This window comes from Neovison vison, chromosome 10, assembly GCF_020171115.1.
Source record: "Neovison vison isolate M4711 chromosome 10, ASM_NN_V1, whole genome shotgun sequence".
Classification (NCBI taxonomy): Eukaryota; Metazoa; Chordata; class Mammalia; order Carnivora; family Mustelidae; genus Neogale; species Neogale vison.
Window position 1 is genome coordinate 22999059 of NC_058100.1, and position 16981 is coordinate 23016039.

Here is a 16981-nt window from a genome sequence, read left to right on the forward strand (position 1 = left end):
CTCCTCCATAAATTAGTGGATCTGGACTGGGCATGAGAAGAGAAACCCACATCTTACATGCCTCCTGACAGAAGAACAGTCCAAAACCCCCAGTCTTGCCACAGGGATGCAACCTGACAACGTGCAGGTTTTACAGAGAACAGACACTTTATATTGCTCTGCAAAATGACCAGAGAATATGCAAAATCATGAATGCATCAAATGTCCCAACTTATTCTTCAGATAAAATTTAAGGAAATAACAGGTATAGGAATGGGGAAATTATTTAATGGAAAACATACCATGGAAGTAAAAATAATAGTAATTGCAATAAATATAAATAATAAGATTTATTATTATTATTTCTCTTTGAAGGATTATGTAGTCTTTCTGCATTTAAAATATGCCTTTCAGGGGTGCCAGGGTGGCTCCATTGGTTAAGTGTCTGCCTTTGGCTCAGATTATGACCCCAGGGTCCTGGGATGGAGACCCACATTGGGCTCCCTGCCGAGCAGGGTACCTGCTTCTCCCTCTTCCTCTGCCTCCCCCCAACTCAAGCGTGGGTGCGCTCTCTCTCTCTCTCTCTCTCGTGCCCTCTTTAAATCTCAAAAATAAATAAATAAATAAATAAATAAAACATTTCTTTCAAATATTAGTTCCATCCTTCCCAGTAATATGTTTTCTGAGAATAGAAAAAGGATTCTCACATTTGAATGATTTAAAATAGATTAAGATTTTTGAAAGCTGTATAATAGGAACATTTTTTAAAAGTTGAGTTTTGGAGGTAGAATTGAGATGGCAATGTTGTTTTAAAGACTATATTATTTGTACTCAAAACTAAACTCACTGTTTTGCTATCGTATTTTTTCACCAATAAAATCTAGCTCTTCACATTTATGAGAATTTCCCCTTTTTCCTAAATAATATGCATATCTCTTGAGATGAATAAACATGTATTATTTTCTCTATTTTTTAAATTCTCATAATAACTGAGAGTGTAAACCATACATGTCTTATAAATAACTTCTTATTCATACACACGCACACACACACACACAAACATATATATATATATATATATACACCATGACTACAATTTAACGTTTTATTTTGACTCTCATTTTGTGTAATTTAACAATGAGTTCATAAAGATGATTCACCGAAAAACAGAGGAATTCACTGGGATATTTGTATCACTAAGAAGGAATTAGAATTATTCTTTTTGTATGTATGCAATTTCCCAAGAGAGTGGGATGAATAGCTTTCCATGACAAAAGAATTCTCTAGAGTGGTTGAAGAAAGAGTATAACTTTAAAGAATAGAAGAAATATTTCTCACCCTATAAAATTACAAAGGAAAGAAAAATTACTGTCTACAGTGCTGATTTTCTCATCCTGGCTCTGGAGCAAACAACTACAGGAACAAGGAAATTGGGTAGTTTTACAATTTAATAGACCTAATTCATCAATTAAACACTTTGACAAAAGAATTTTGTAGATGTTTTTAAACTCAAAGTCATAGGTAGTGATTCTCTGCCCTTCAGAAAATTTGAGATCTCAAAGAAAACAGTATCTGTCTACTTTTAGAAAATACTGCTGTGCATCTGAGTTAAACTGCAGAACAAAAATATTCCAAAAGCATTTTGTAATTCTAATACAGACTCATTTTGTGAAGTTTTTGAAAAACAGCTCAAACCACAAATGATATAAGAGATAAACTCTTACCTTTGTTAGATAATTTATTCATATTTTGCAACCATACTTAAAAATATAAATTGATTATTTTTGTCCTTTGTGATTATTTTCTGCTTGATAACTTAAGTAATTGAACAAATCTGCTATATATTTTCTTCTTAGTTCCTTTAGATGTCCCTGATCCAATCACACGCTGTGCCTAAACTGCTTGATGATTTTACTGTGACCTCAAAATCTATACTTTCTCATTTCTAACCCATGCCATCTATTTCACCAAAATTGTCACCTCTAAAGAGTTTGGATATAAAAAACCCATTTACTGCTTTATAACTTTTACCCAGGCATAATTACTCACAGTACCATGTTTCATTCTTAAAGTATGATTCTCAGTTTTGCTGATAAATTATATAGCGGCCCTAATTCATAAGCAAGAATGTCATTCCCAAACCAGACTCCTGAAATTCGGCCACATTCTTGTCCAAGTACAAAATCATGCAATGATGTTCAAAACACTTGTTTTGTTCCTTTTGTGCATTTCATTGTTCTGTGAAAAACATGTGGGTCACTTGGGCTTCACACTAGTTTCCATTCTCTGGAATTTGTTGTAGGGTGTTCAACAAAACTAGATCTTCTCCATTTTTAATGACTATTTAGTGAATAAACTGTTTATTCACTAAATAGTCATTAAAACTTTCCTCATTTATAACTCTTGATTTTCTAGAGTAGGTATCCAAGAGTGTGATGGCAGGAACTCATCTGCTCTTACCACCACTTTTCACCTTGATAGAGGTTTCAAATCAGCCTGTGTGACTATGACACTTACATCTTTCTTTCAGATTTCTTTTAGAGTAGGTACATTTTTATCTTAAATTTTATATAAAAGAAGTTTTTAAAATATAAAAACTAGAGAGGATAATAAACAAAAATAACCATATTCCGGTCATCCAGAATTAATTATTTTGACAATTATTTGTATTTCATTCAAATAACTTTAAGTGGAAAAAGTACGATATTATAGATACATTTGAAGTGATCTTTCACCATTATTTCTAATTATTTCCATTTTATCCTCTCCTCAAAAAATGTCTTCTCTTCAGAAAAACAACCAAATCCTCCCAATCATGCGATCGCATGCGATCATGCAATCGGTAGCTATTAGTATTTCATATTAAAATAGATATGTAGAATATGCAATAATATATAACTGTGTTTTTATGATGGTTTTCAAAATACAGTTGAGGAAATGTGCCCTTTTTATCCACAATTTAATTTTTAAGCTGCAGCTTTAGTTAGTGTTGGGCTGGAACTGGCTAGGATTGTCTTGAAAAAGCTCACTACTGCCTTTTCACATCAATAGCTTGATACCAACCACAGTGGGAGTATTTACAACATGTAAATTGTCAAACAATGCAAACTGGGACTTTTTTTTTTATCAGAGAGATTATAAACTGGCTATATTTCTTATCTACCCCATTTTCCATTTAAGTGTTATATTTATCTTTCATAAATATACCAAAATTAAATCCATTATTGCATTACTAATGGAACTTCCTTTTTTCCCCCTCCTTTTCCCTCTCTCTCTCTCTTTCTAATTTGCTCTTATATATAATGTACACCATGAGCATATCCGCTGGGACCATGTAAGACAAGTGGAATTGCTGAGTTCTAGAGTGTGCTTCCTTGGGTTTCAAGAAGACTGTAGCTAAGGCAGTATCAATACACTAGCTCTCATTTCTCAGGTCCTCGGCAAAATATCACACTTTATGGTTAACTATATTCTGTTTGTCTCATATATGAAACATTGTATTATTTTGCTTCCTTTCTATTTCCCTGATAATAATAAGGTTGATCTCCTCGTCATTTACTTATTTTAAATTTGTTTTTCCTCTCTTGCATGTAAGAAGAAAATAACTTTCATAGTGTCAAAATAGTTTCATTTTCATTAAGCATATACAAGTTAACTCTTACCCTCCAAGTCTGAATTGCTTGAACTCAAAGAATGTTGTTAGTATGGTTTTGTTAAGCATGTTTTCAGTTTTGTTTGTTTTTCATTAGGAGATAATGTTAGCTCATGAAAGTGCTATTCTTCACTACTTACAGAATACCATCAAGATTATTTATCCCTTCATGGTTCACTTATTCATTCAATGAATATTTAATGAGCACTCTCTATGCCAGACACTATTTTCGATGCTGGGGATCTGATGGAGAATCACACTAACACCTTTTTAAAAAAGGAAATTTCTGAACGGAGTTTCCAATCTTGTGTTCAAAGTCAATCTGTAAGGAAGATGTATAAGGAAAACACATTGTATCTTAAATAGTGGTGAGAACTTTAAAAAAACATAAAACGAGAACAAAGATGTTGAGTAGGGTTGCAATTTGAGTGGCCAGGGACTATGTCACAATGAAAACGACAATTGAGTAAAGCCTGGAAGGAAGCAAGTTATCTGCATGGGGTAGTACCTGCTAGGAAGAATGATCAGCAAGTTCAAAGGCACTGTGCACAACATCTCTTTTTAGAATTTTCAGCAGTGACAGTACAATAATTCTTTTGAGACAAAAAATCTAAAATATGTGCTAAAAAACAAGTGCAATTCTCCTGAGAGATCAAAAACCTCACCCAGAGAGGGAGATACATTTATTCATTATTACTATGGACATACTTGGGAAAAATAGAAATTCTTGTGTGCCATGCCCATATTCCTGCTTCTGTTTTACCAATAGATTATTCCTCTAGGTGACGGTAGCTATTGTAGTAGAACTAGTCTTAAATTAAAATGTCATTTTATCCATTATGGTTAAGGTCAAGTGGTATGTAAACAATTATTCTTTTTAAAAAATTTTTTTGTAATTTATTTGACATACAGAGATCACACATAGGCAGAGAGACAGGCAGAGAGACAGAGGGAACCAGGCTCCTCGCTGAGCAGAGAGCCGGATGCAGGGCTCCATCTCAGGATCCCAAGATCATGACCTGAGCTGAAGGCAGAGGCTTAACCCACTGAGCCACCCAGGTGCCCCATAAACATTTGTTATTAATGACTGAACCACCCAGGCATCCCTAAACAATTCTTCTTCATGAAAGTATTACCCCGTGCCTTTCAGCTATGGCAGTCAAACTTCGGGATATGTCACCATCAAAGGGAGCATTTATATATAGAGGGGAAAACATACACAAGAGACTCTTCAAAGTCATGTTATAATAAAGGAAGAGGAACATTCCTCTCCCTTACCCCTATGTATCTAAATGTTCCTCTGATTTCTGACTACTTATCTTTCATCCAAAAATTTTGGCTTTGTTCTTCCTGTTTCTCTGAGAGTTGTCTGAATGATAAGGACATCAAGGAAATAAAACTTCTCTGTCTAATCTAGGTACTTAGGAGACTCAGCATCCAATCATCCTTGCTTCTAATTCTGCTATAGATGTATACTTTTATTTAGCGAAGCCTTAAGTGCATCTGTCATTGGGATGATGTTTGAAAAATGTGATTAGGACTAGAGTTCTTTGGCCAGTTGGTTTTTTCTTTCTACTTCCTCTTTCTCATAGCTATGACTCCATTTCTACCAAGAAGATGTGATTAAGATACCCCTATTGGTTGCTTGGAGCTATTTAACTCCCTACTGGCCTTCATCTCTACATCATCATTGGCTGAACAAAATAACCACTAACAGCTAACTTCCAGAGTTTTCAACTGCCTGGTGTCACACTTTCCAACACACTGCCTTGACCCTAAATACACTGTTCCTCTATATCCTGAAACACAGTCTGTTAGACACATCTAATTTTCAAAACATGGTCTTATTTTTGCCTTCCTTAGGTCAGCTATAAGATATTATCCCTTCTTCCAATAAAATTTAAAGCATTTATCCTAAAATTCAAGGGATTTGTATACTTAAAGGCATTTGAATTTTCATCACTTCCCCAAACTATTATGAATTCTCTTAAAATTTTTACCTTATATTAAATTCCCAGTTTAAAATAAGAAAGTTTTTAGGAAAAAGTAACCTGAAACTACTATTTCTCTTTTAAAACAGATCATCTATCATATTTATTTTATGAATTCACTTTTTCTACATGATACTAATGGTTATAAGATATTAATTCTTTTTTATATATGTGTGTGCACACACACCTATATTTGAGGATTTATATTATTCAATTAAAAGCAATATATAATGTTTTCTTTCAAAACCATTTAGAATAATGAAATATATTATGGTAAAATATGATCCAAATAATTGTATGTCCTCTTTTCAGTTTACTTGAAAATAGGTGAGGATAAATGAGAGTTATTTCTTCCATGCTCTACCAGTAGCATGATCAAAATCAACTGTGTGACTGCTTTCTTTTAGAGGAAACAAGGTAAATATTGAGAATTGAACTACTGAAAGTAGGCCATTGTTATTTATAGGTTATTATGCAAATAACAATTGAGGTTTGGATGTTATAGAACACTGTATTAGTAAAAGAGTCTCTTCCTTACTCTATATGAAAGTTCTAACCTGGGGTACCTGGGTGGCTCAGTGGGTTAAAGCCTCTGCCTTCAGCTCAGGTCATGATCCCGGGATCCTGAGATCGGGCCCCCACATTGGGCTCTCTGCTTAGCAGGAAGCCTGCTTGTCCTCTCTCTCTGCCTGCCTTTCTGACTACTTGTGATCTTTGTCTGTCAAATAAATAAATAAAATCTTAAAAAAAAAGAAAGAAAGTTCTAACCTAATTTACTTTCATTGACTACAGAAATTCATAGAAATGTCTGTAAATTCAACCCAAAATTAAAGCTCAGAGTACTAAGTGCTGACATTTGCCTGCCCAGGACCCATTCCCCATTATCCTGTACTAATAAAGCCATTGATTTGTTTATGGCTGTAATTTTTACATCTAAAATTACTCATCTATTTATTCCCTGACATCTATAGATGACTCCATGATACAGTGTAGAAAGTTAATTCACAGAGAATTCCCTTGGAAGATTCCTACCTCTTGAAAGCAAAGACTTCTTAGGGGAAGGACTTTTAGCCTTTTGGCCCACCCCCCACCCCTTCTTTTTCCAAGCAGATCTTAAATCTGTTACAATGTTTTATGCATGATTATGTTGGTTATATTGTTAAAATTTTAATTTACATGTGTTATAGGAACTGGGATGATGTTTATGAGGTTGAGATGATAAAATATAAATAAGTGGTTTTTCATATTTCAAAAACAGAAATAATAAATCATTTATAATAAAATACATGCTTAACAATACTTCTAGTGATGATAAATGGCATATACATATGGAACAAAACAGACATGTAGCAAATACTAATTATTATTTATTTGTAACAAAATTTATAAATATGTGTTTAATGACTAGGATAGTCCTTCACGCAATCAAATTTTTACACAGCAAATATGAAGCTGTACTCTGTAAACTAGTGTCCCACTTGATCCGAAGAGGAACTTTAGTGAGAGAAATATACCAGGTATATTTGTGTTTCAGCATGAAACCTACGAAATTCTGATATTTATCAGTTTTCCCAATGCTAGACAGTACAAGGTAGAAATTTAACTCATTTACACAGGTATCATTTTTGTCATTTATACTTTGTGTTTAACAATACTTTTTATTGAGATATAACCAACATACCAGTTTCTGGTATACAACATAATGTTTTGACATTGTATATATTGAAGAATGATCACCATAATAATTTTAGGTAACATTCATCACCACGCATAGTTACATATTTTTTTTTCTTCTTGTAATGAAACTTTTGAGATCTACTCTCTTGGGAAATTCCAAATATATAATGCAGTATTATTAACTATAGTTACCATTATCTATGTTATATCCCAGGACTTATTTTATAACTGGAAGTTTGCATCTTCTGATATCCTTCACTCATAGTGCCTACCTTCCTACCACTCACCTCTAGCAACCACTAATCTGTTTTCTATGAATTCCATTTTTCTTGGTTTGTTTGTTTGATTCCACTTGTTTGTTTAGATTCCACATATAAATGAGATCCTATGATATTTATCTTTCGTGTCTCATTTATTTCTCTCAGTGCGAGGCCCTCAAGGTCCACCCATGTAGTTTTAAATTGCAGGATTCTCTTTATTTCAAGGTGAATAGTGTTCCGCTGTGTGTACATATGTGTGTATATCACATTTTCTTTATTAATTTATCCATTGATGAACACTCAGGCGATTTCCATGTCTTGGTTATTATAAATAATGCTGCTACAAAAATGGAAATGCATTTATCATTTTGAGTTAGTGTTTTCATTTCCTCTTGGGATAAGTACCCAGAAGTGGAACTGTTGGATCACATGGTAGTTCCAGTTTTAATTTTGTGAGAAAACTTTGTACTGCAACAATATATATTTCTACCAACAGTGCACAAGGGTTCCCCTTAATCTACATCCTTGCCAAAACTTACCTTTTGTCATTTTGATAATAGCCATTCTAGGGGTGACGTGATATCTCTGTGATTTTGATCTGCATTTTCCTGATTAATCTTTATACTACATAAAATCAAAGCATAGTATCAATGTGTTATAAAAATGCTTACTTAAATCTATTACGTGAATTTTCTAGGGTTCTATACTAGTATAATATTATACAGTAATGGGTTCAGCAACCATGTTTTTAGAGTTCATTCAATAATCAGTCAATACACAATGAATAAAATTCCACATAGATTGATTTTTGTGCTAAAGTTTAAAAGTTAGTGAAACATCATTAGTTTATTCATGAAGACGATTAGTTGTAGATTGATTAAAATGTAAATAGCTGAATGCAATTATTCAGTTTAACATGTGATAGTATGATTCGGGGATTTTTTTATTAGACTTTAAGTTCTATAGGAGAAAAATACATAATTGAATAAATATACTCAATACTAATAATTCCATTTTATTATCTAGCTACTTATATGAATAACATAGCCACTATAATTCAATATGTATTATTCAATATAATGTGAATGGAATGCATATGAAATCATATATTTCATAATGCTTATTTTATTTTAGTTTTAAAAATACACATGAATTATATTAGCCAATCAATAGGCCTGTTTTGAATGTATGCAGTAGTAATACTGCTGTGGTTCTGGATATGAAATATAGCCCTTCTTTGATAGCAAATAATATGGTTAATGAGATTAAAAACATGCACTACAGATAATGAAAAGCAGTATAAGTCAGTATATAATTTTGCAATTCTGTATGCAGTAGAATGTTGATTGACTGCATATTATGTAGTAGATACATTTCTGGGTTTTGAGGTAACATCAAATAAAGGTCAGAGTCAGCCATCAAGAAGCTTAGACACTAAAGAGAGGAGGATAGCAGTCAGGCAGATTCTGAATGCTGAGTTACAGAAAATAGGTGCAGGTAAGTACTGGCTACATAGGGAACATAGGAGAAGGCCCTATAACTAGAAAACTTTGAAGGGGGAAAGGTTATGGAAGATTCCCATGGGTAAACATTAATCAGACCAATATTTAAGCCAAAGAGAATTTCAAGAAGAACATGCAAAAACCTGGAGTTAAGTTCATGTATATTTCTACAGTTCCTAAGTAAACGAAGACCTGATGTTCATTCAATCCCGCCTTCTAGACCTTGTTCTGACATCACTTAGATACACACATATGGGAAAGACACTTGAACATTTTGAAACTGAATTTACTTATCTATATTAAAAAAGTGATTAGATTAAGTTATTGCTTTACTCCCTTCCAGGCTTTTGGTTGTTCACTTTTCTATTAACAAGAATAAATAAAATAAATATTAGGACTCATGAAATTAATTTTAGCTTTATATTGACCTTAGATAACCTGAAACAACCATAATGAAAGTTTTCTCCTCTGGCTAGTTCTTAACCAGGTCTGCATTTACCTCTTAAGCTCCAAACAAAAACCTGTCTCTGTGTGATACCTTCCCTCATCCCAAAGGCAGATATAACGATCCTATCCTGAGTCTGTGTAGGTTTAGTTCACTTCCTGTAAGATAATTCTCAAATTCTCCCTGGTATGGTAGTTATTTTTGCGCCGGTCTTCCTCCCCGCCGCCCCACCAGAGGAGATCCTGCACTCCTCCTGAGTAAATTACTAAGGGCCTGATTAATCTTTACCTCTTGTTGAACAAAATACCCCTAAATAAGTGTTTGTAAAAGAATAAATTGCTAACCACTTATACTCACTTCTTAATAACATATTTATGTTTAATCTTTCAACAAGTGAATTATGAGGCATATCTGTTGATAAAATATAACTAAAACAGTAAAGACAACACTTGTTCAATTAATGACTTAATAAGATTGTTTAGTGCCATTTTGAAAAATGTTTTTATTATAGATTTTTTAAATGATCAAGATAGCTGGCTGAAACCAGGTTCAAGTAATAATGTAATTAGCTAACTTGCATTAGATAGAACACATATTCAATATCATTTTTTCAGTATTTCTTTGGATTAATTTTTCTCGTATTGATGCATGTTCATAATTCAAGCCAGTTGTTTTATTACTGCCTTGCTTCCAATAAAACTCTAGAGGTTGCATGAATATAGATTGAGTGAATATAATTTTAAACCGTTATGTGTAGTCATATTAAAAAACAGGGGATAAGAGGAAAATGTTGATAATTGTACTCTACCTATTACAAAGTTTAAATTGATTTGACTTCAATGTGAGGGCTAAAAGCATATTCAATGTATTAAAAAGCACAAATCTATAGTCTATTGTTCAGGACTCTGTTATTACTACTAGTACATCATTTTCCCTTCAGACTTCCACAGCAGAAAGTTCTAAGAAAAGGATTGCAATCAATCTTTTAATAACTTGAGTGTAATTCTAAAATCTCATATCCATAGCCAAAGGGAAGATATTTAGTCTTTCTTTGCCTCAGTTTCCTTGCATAAAAAGATAACAATTTCCACTGCATCACTAGTTCAAAACCTTCTTCTTTCTTTCCTTTTTTTCTCCCAAAGTTATACCCTAACCTTCACATCCAGACGGGCCTATCGATAGAGAACAGAGAGCCAAACGGATAGTAATTTACTGCCCTCCTAACCTTGTCCATTTCACACCAAGAAGTTCTCCATACTTTTATTTCATTGTAAGTTGAGATAAGATTTATTGAGTACGAGTTCCTGTGGTAAGAAAAAAAAGAACTAAAAAGAGGAGAGAAAAATGGTAATTTGAACCTCTGAAAAAGGATCAGATCTCAAATTTAAGATATTATCTAATTAATAAATTAGCAATTTGAGTTTTGTTGATATTTTCTAAATGGATGATTAAGTTAGTAAATTACTCATTTTTATATATAATTAAGGATTCTTTACATCATAAAAGTATATTATATTTCATTTTTTAAAAGTAAACAAAACTGCATTGTCTTTGTTTTAGGTATTTCATATATTGCCCTGGGATGTTAAATACCAGAATTAGCCTGCCAATGAACCTGGGTAATTAATTGTTCATGTTAATAATTTTGATCCCATCAGCTTTATCCATTTTTGGTTTGTTTGTTTGTGTTTTATTTGCACAGAACAGGGAACTTATACAATGTTATAGAATATTTAACTGTGATTATTAAAAAATAAATTTTATGCACATAGCCTCTTTCCTCCACTCAATCTTCTAAAAAGAAACACATATATAAACACACACATCAACACTTTTCTTCTTCTTCTTTTTAATCCTTTGAAGATGTTAGGCAGAAACTTGGGGAATGTAGCGTTCTGGAGAGCAAACACGGAAAATTGTTAGAATTTTATCACTCTCCTCTTTCCTCATTTTGATCTTCTTAATGCAGGAATTTCTTGGATCCCTGATGTTTGAAAACAGTTGAAGAATGCTTACAGGTTGCCAGTGTGACAGCTCTGTGTCTGGCTGCTTTAACGGGAGCAAATTAGAGGACATGATATCCAAGCTAAAACCTTAACTGGGTCTTAGGAGAATATCTGACTTTCTGTTCTGATGATTTGACTTGTTCCATAGGTAGGGAAGGGTGGAGAAGAGCTGTCTGCCTTTAAGAGGAGGGACGATAGGGGTGCCTGGGTGGCTTAGTCAGTTGGGCGGCTGCCTTTGGCTCAGGTCATGATCCCAGGGTCCGGGAATCGAGCCCCACATCAGGCTCCCTGTTCAGCGGGGGGTCTGCTTGTCCCTCTCCCTCTGCCTGCTGCTCTGCCTGCTTGTACTCGCTCTGTCAAATAAATAAATAAAATCTTAAAAAAAAAAAAAGATGAGGGACCATACCTACCACACTCTGCACTTCTCAAGTATATACTTGCATCTTGAATCCGAAAACAACCATATCCTGATAGTTTCTAAGTTTACCTTCTTTCCTTTTTAATACATTAATAGTAAGATTTCAAATGATTTTTCACAGTTGCAACATAGTCCAATATTTATTCATAGTTGTTAATTACTCCAATGCAAACACTAGTATGCCTGAAATGTTCATTTTACCTATTGTCTCTTGTTAGGCATGCTAATAATTCCTTTATTACAACACATGTCCCAGACCACTGGTGATGTTTCATGAATTTTATGTATCAATTCCTCCTATGAGTCAGTTTTATAAAGATACTAGGATTTAAGACAGTAAATCTTATGTAGCCTTAATGTAGGGGGTCTATGTTAATAGTTTTAATTCTCTGCTACACATGGCATTAACTCTTCCAGCACACGCAATTTTTCTATGTTACCTGAACATGGTACTTTGGGAGAATTCTCTGAATTTCCCACCCCAACCCATTATGTAGTCATGTTTGATAGACTTAAATAGAAACCAAGAGGTAATATGAGACAATGAAACACTAACCTTAGCGCCTTCAAGGTTGACAGTGATTGCTTGAGATCCTAGGTGTCAATGGGACTCGGAAGTTAAAATAACTTAACAAAAACACACACAAAAAAACCAAAAAACCCATTCTATCCAAAATATATTGTTTTCATGTCTTTGGACTTTTCAGAGGTACTGCAGTAACCATCTTAGTCCAAGTGTCATTTTTCCTTCTAATTTAGATGCCATTGCTATATAAAGTTATTTAACAAAGTCTCTTCTGCCTTACCGAAAGAGAAAAGAGGTTGTTCTCTGTTAAGTGTAAAATTCCTAAAGACAGTTCCAAATCCACGGGGTGCCTGGGTGGCTCAGTGGACTAAAGACTCTGCCTTCGGCTTAGGTCATGATCCCAGAGTCCTGGGATAGAGCCCCGCATTGGGCTCTCTGCTCAGTGGGGAGCCTGCTTCCTCCTCTCTCTCTGCCTGCCTCTCTGCCTACTTGTGATCTCTATCTGTCAAATAAAAAAATAAATAAAAATCTTTAAAAAATAATAATAATAATTAAAAAAAAAGACAATTCCAAATCCATAAAATATCTGAATGATAGATTCAAATAATTTAGTATTTGGATGATGTGGATATATATGCTTATATATATAAATAAATATATACATAAATATGCATGTGTATATATTAATATATATGCTAATATGTTATATATGTTATATATGTGTTACCTATTATTTCATTATCTGAATCAGTATTATTGTTTTTATTATTATTACTTTAGCAGAATGAATAAAAAATTGATTTCTACAACTAAAGCATTTACATTTTAAAATTAATTTTAAATTTTTATGGAAGGCTAAGAAGGCAAACAACCTTCTTTTTTTTTTTTTTTTCCAATTTATTTATTTTCAGAAAAACAGTATTCATTATTTTTTCACCACACCCAGTGCTCCATGCAAGCTGTGCCCTCCACAATACCCACCACCTGGTACCCCAACCTCCCACCCCCCCGCCACTTCAAACCCCTCAGATTGTTTTTCAGAGTCCATAGTCTCTCATGGTTCATCTCCCCTTCCAATTTACCCAAAAGCACATACCCTCCCCAATGTCCATAACCCTACCCCCCTTCTCCCAACCCCCCTCCCCCCAGCAACCCACAGTTTGTTTCGTGAGATTAAGAGTCACTTATGGTTTGTCTCCCTCCCTATCCCATCTTGTTTCATGGATTCTTCTCCTACCCACTTAAGCCCCCATGTTGCATCACCACTCCCTCATATCAGGGAGATCATATGATAGTTGTCTTTCTCCGCTTGACTTATTTCGCTAAGCATGATACGCTCTAGTTCCATCCATGTTGTCGCAAATGGCAAGATTTCGTTTCTTTTGATGGCTGCATAGTATTCCATTGTGTATATATACCACCTCTTCTTGATCCATTCATCTGTTGATGGACATCTAGGTTCTTTCCATATATTTGGAAATAGAAGTGATCTCAAAGACAAGTTGCAAAATGCATTGTGGAAGAACACAATTAAGAAGGTTGTTTGCCATAGCCAAACTATGGCAAACAACCTTCTTAATTGTGTTCTTCCACAATGCATTTTGCAACTTGTCTTTGAGATCACTTCTATTTCCAAATATCTGTGGAGCTCAAGAGGTACTTACTAAGAATCCACTGTGGTGGACTTAGATCTAAATTTGTTTGCTATTGCCGTCTCCTCTCAGACACTCATGCTATATGCTTTATCATATTCTTGTTTTCTATAGGTGAATCTTAGAAGTTTAACGATAACTCTCTGGGTCTTGTCCCATCTATTTTAACACATTATATCTTTATTCATTAGTATTTAAGATTAAGAAGTTGGAAGTCTCTACTTCTTCACTCTCTTTTTCCCATCCTTTTCTGGATTTGAATGGGGCAGAATTTCTTTTATGTATTATCTTTTGTCTTAATCCAACCTCTCATCTAGAACTTAACAGTTGACAGAGGAATTGCCTCAAAATGGAGGAAAAACTACGATTTTCCCAAACTTATTCTCAAAGCAACCAATTTTATTTCTGCAATATCCTTGGCCATACAGATAAGTATATTAGAGACCAGGTGCTGCATAAAACTTAATTTGGGGGTGGGAGAACAAATAAATAGAATACATTGATTTATTTCCCCACTTACATCAATATTAAACTTTCCTCGGATTTGTGCAATTGCTTTGTGGTGGGAAGCAAGGGAGATGGCATCTCTGGAAATGGGCAATAATGTTGAAGTACTTCCAGAATTTGTTGAAATCCAAACCTGAGGAGCAATATATTAGAAGATTTGGTGAAATTTTTGACTTCAACTTTAAATATACAGTGTTAAAAATGTGTTTTTTATGATCATAACTAATAGATACTGCAATATAAATCCTACTTGGCAACCTAACCAATGCTAATGAACTTAGTGACAATGTTTACTTTCTTCAGGTTTAAATAAAGAAAAGGAGGAAGATGCTCTTTTAACACTGTATCTGCATTTCAGTAACATCATTTCTCATATTGACCCTAAAATATTTTTTTTTCCAATTTATTTATTTTCAGAAAAACAGTATTCATTATTTTTTTCACCACACCCAGTGCTCCATGCAAGCTGTGCCCTCTATAATACCCACCACCTGGTACCCCAACCTCCCACCACCCCGCCACTTCAAACCCCTCAGATTGTTTTTCAGAGTCCATAGTCTCTCATGGTTCATCTCCCCTTCCAATTTACCCAAAAGCACATACCTTCACGAAACAAACTGTGGGTTGCTGGGGGGAGGGGGGTTGGGAGAAGGGGGGTAGGGTTATGGACATTGACCCTAAAATATTGTCTCTTTATGTGCTATGGGTTTCTTTCTCTCTGTTTTATTAGAAAATCATTTAGCTGTCGTGATTCTTACCAGGATTATAGTTTGTAAATCAATAGATCAAATTTTATACTTCCCAAATTGATCATAATATCATCATGTGTTTTCAATGCAACTGTTGAATTCATATACACTTTATGTATAATTTTGACATAAATGGGACATTTATTATGAACCATATTGTATTATGTTGTATTATGTATTTGTATTGTATTATTGTGTTATGATACAATATTGTATTATGAAATTTTAAATTATACTCCAGTAATGTGGTCTTCTGGAATTAAGTGGAACAGGATAGTTAACCAGAGATCCTCTACTATATTTTAAATCACTTTGGAATGGGAGAAAAAAAGCAATTCAAAGTGCATTTTCTTCTAAGACTTCTATCTCATTTGCATAAGAAGAAAACAAATTTTCTATTAATAACAGGATCATTGAACAGCGATGCCTAAAGATAATAACAGCCAGCACTTCACTTCCTCCATTTCAGTAATCCTAGACAGATGGATACCAACAAACAAGCCAATGGAGCTAGCTAATTAATAAGCACATTGTTTTGAACATAAGACTGTATTTTTAATAAAGCCCATCATTTGTTTATTCATATAATAAATATTTACCCCCTAATGTTGGTCAGGCAATATGCTAGGTACTAAAAATGAATAAAGATAGGGGTAATGCAGTATGGTGGGAAAACAGATACATATAAAATAATCACACAAATAAAGGCAAAATAGATTATCTGAAAAATGCTACAGATGACAGTAATAAGGTGTCATGAGATTTTAATAAATAACTAAAGAGCTATTATATGATGTACTTAGGCAAAAGTGTCAGAAAGAACCCTGCAAAAGCAAGTAGCATAATGTATTTCATTCCTTGAATATGGGGATAGCTATGTTTATTTGCCTTTAGTTTTTTGAGTATTTCACCAAGCCAAGTACTTTTGAGAAATAAAGATAATTCAAAATACACATAATGCATCAAGTATCACAATGGAGATAAACTTCAATGCTGGAGTTCAGACATGTGGCACACATCCTTGCAAACTGATTGTCATGTGGGTAGAAATCTATCCTCATGAAAACAACTTTGATCCCCAAACAAAGCTTTCCTTTTCTCAGGATAATAATGATTCTAAATGCAAAGCCATTCAAAGTTGTCTTCAGGCTAAATCTTTAAAGGTATATGCAGGACTGCCAAAAGGCAGAGAAAAAATGGTTAGAAAAAAGGGTTCCACTGACAAATAGAAAACACTAGAGACCAAATAGCATTTTATGACTCAGTGCCATACAAATCCAGAGGAAATAACACTGTAATTTTTTAAATTATTAATGAAAACTTTAACTATAATATTAATATAGAGATCTATTATAATTTCTTAAATTTAATTTGTTTATAAACCACCTTACTGGCTTCTATTCCCTTCTCCAAACCTGAATTTCCTCCTGAATTTCCCAGCAAATTGAGTTGTTGCACTATTAATTACAGTGATTTGAAACTTGAGCTTCATATTTTACTTTTCCTTCTTTTTGTTAGTCAAATACTGACTAATTCACTGGTTAAGAGTCTAACCTCCTTACATTCCTTTAAATACCACACTATTTTGGCGGCACCTGGGTGGCTCAGTCAGTTAAG